The sequence below is a fragment of the Lathyrus oleraceus genome, chromosome 3 (genome assembly GCF_024323335.1).
Source record: "Lathyrus oleraceus cultivar Zhongwan6 chromosome 3, CAAS_Psat_ZW6_1.0, whole genome shotgun sequence".
NCBI classification, from domain to species: Eukaryota; Viridiplantae; Streptophyta; class Magnoliopsida; order Fabales; family Fabaceae; genus Lathyrus; species Lathyrus oleraceus.
The window spans coordinates 138,937,565-138,940,267 of NC_066581.1; positions in this window are offsets into that span (position 1 = coordinate 138,937,565).

The window sequence follows — 2,703 nt, forward strand, 5'->3', positions numbered from 1 at the left end:
CATTTTATTTTGGATGAGTGCAATGGTCTAATAGAGTATGGGTAAGGAGTTATGAGTATGAAAGATTGTGAGTTTGAATCTCACCTTTTTTATTTTTAGTGATTTTTCTCTTTTATTTTTATTTCTAACCTTTCTATTTATTTTCAAATCACAAAAATAGTTTTTTTTTAATAATTTTATTATTATTTTTCGTATTTTTTATTAATGTATTTTTTAAAAATATGATTTTTCATTAAAATCATGATTTCATGCACAAAATAGTCACAAAATCATAAAATAAAATAAAATCAATCAAAATCTTTTTTTTTACTATTACTATTAAAATATTTTTATTATTCAAAATTCACAAAGTCACAAATCTATCTAGATTCATTCACTTGATCCTTAAGAAATAGATAAAATCAGGTTAGATGAAATATTTTCTAACCGATTCAACCACATTCAATTTTTTAACCTAATTTTTATCTATAAATAACACATATTTTCTACACTTTTCTCATCCACGGTTTACAAATATTACCATCCTTAAAGTTGATGTTGTTCACAATAAATATAAGCTTTAGTCATCTATGTAAGAACCTTAATATAAGCTTTAGTCATCTCTGTAATCCAAATTCTGGGAGGCAAACCTTACCACCTAAGAAGAACAAGGAGAGGAGTCAAAAAAGGAAGAGTAACCTTGAACCATTGATTTTCTTAAAACTATTATCAATTTTTTTTGTGTACGAATGGTCCTGACAATATCAATAATTTTATAATACATATATTATCAACAATTTTATAATACATATATTATCAACAATTTTATAATACATATATTATCAACAATTTTATTAGTATAAAATTTAAACATTAAATTGTATAGTTTAGAGAAACTTATTCCATGTGATCTATTAAAACAATAGATTAAATTCGTTAAATTATAATACCTACTAACTTGTATAAAAGGGATAATTTTTTTAAAAATAAACAACCGTCTACAAGTAGTATATTTGTTGTACGTATCAAGAGGATGATGGATTTGATCCTGATTTATTTTATAATAAATTCATTAATAATTATTGAATTATACCAAAAATAGTTAACATTATCCTAACACACTAAATTTTAAATCTCAAAACAATGTTGATATCCCTGTAAAAACATCCAAACCGATTTAAGAAAATCCAGAATCTTATAAAAAAAAATTTACTTCATAACAAGATAGGCTTTATTCTTAATAAATTAATAAAATACAAAAAATAAATATTCAAAATATACCCTCGGGTTTTTTAATTAACTAATTATTTATTATACTTTTTAATAAAGAACTTCATGATTAATCCACTTAATTTAGTAACTAATTTTAATTAAATCTTAATAATTAATTTATACTTTTGTAGAATCTTAAATTATTAATTATTAATTATTTAATTATTCCATTTAGGGTTTAATATTTAAAATTGAATAAATGAATTATGGTTAATTTAATTAATTATAATATTCATATTTTAATTAATTAGGGATATATCATATTAGGGTTAATTAAATCAAAAAGTATGGGATAGAACTAGGGACAATTCCTAGGGTTTTAAGGGATATAAAATGGGATAAAATCGAGAAAGGAGATATATATTATTATATCTAATTTAATTTATTTTTATTAATTAAATTAAATAATATCTTCAAATCTAATGGGATAGGGACATGGGATACAATGTGGAATAAAACTCCAAAGTTTTTAAGAGTTAAGTCGGGATTAAAATTGGGATAAAGGGTTATGGATAATATCTAATTATGACTCCTAATTTATTTTCTTAAATAAATTAAATTACTATTTTTTTGCAAGGGATAAAAGGGATAAAATCGATTTAAACTCACTTCAAACCGTAAGACCTCTACCCTAGTGTATTGAGGCACTTTTCAAAAATTGAATATTTCTCCGTCCCTGATGCATGAGAAAATTTTAAGGGATAAAAACAATCAACCAACCAACATTTTTAAAGAAGGACTACGGTACTCTGATCCCTCGCCTAATGCGGAGATACGTAGAAATAGAATTGTAAACTCTAGCGAGTACACTTATAAAAAAAATTGGGTCTCATCCATTTAAAAGTAATACCTTATTTAAATAAATAAATAATTAATAATTAATAAATATTAAAGCAAACACCTTAGAAACATACACTAGTCCTAGAATTGTAAGAGGATCCCATTGAATACAATGGAGGTAAGGGGTGCCTAGTACCTTCCCCTTACTTAACCGACTTCCAAACTCAGTCTCTCACCCTTAACCATTAGGTTTTGTCATTATTTCCCTGTTCATTAATAAAGAATAAAGGATGATGGAGACTCTGTTATTTTTCCAACCGTGATAGTAATGATTTGGTATCCGAGAGCGGATTGCTAAACAGCCAAGTTGCGGTGTCACTAACAAGGTGTCTCGCTCTTGGTCGAGAAAGCCATAATTCAATACTAATTACGAGTCCTCAAATGAATAATACGGGCTAGCAAAATTAAACAGATTATTCATCTGAGAGAATACACATGCTACGAAAGTAGGTGTTGTATAAAGTTTTATCTATTTTCTATAACTTGATATGTTTTTCTCGTATTTAATTCAGAAATTCAGTTAGGTATGTCGAGATAGATAATCACATACCCCGTGTCCTGCTCTTTATTCTGTTAATTTTAATTCATTTGTATTGAATTCCAAATTTTTTG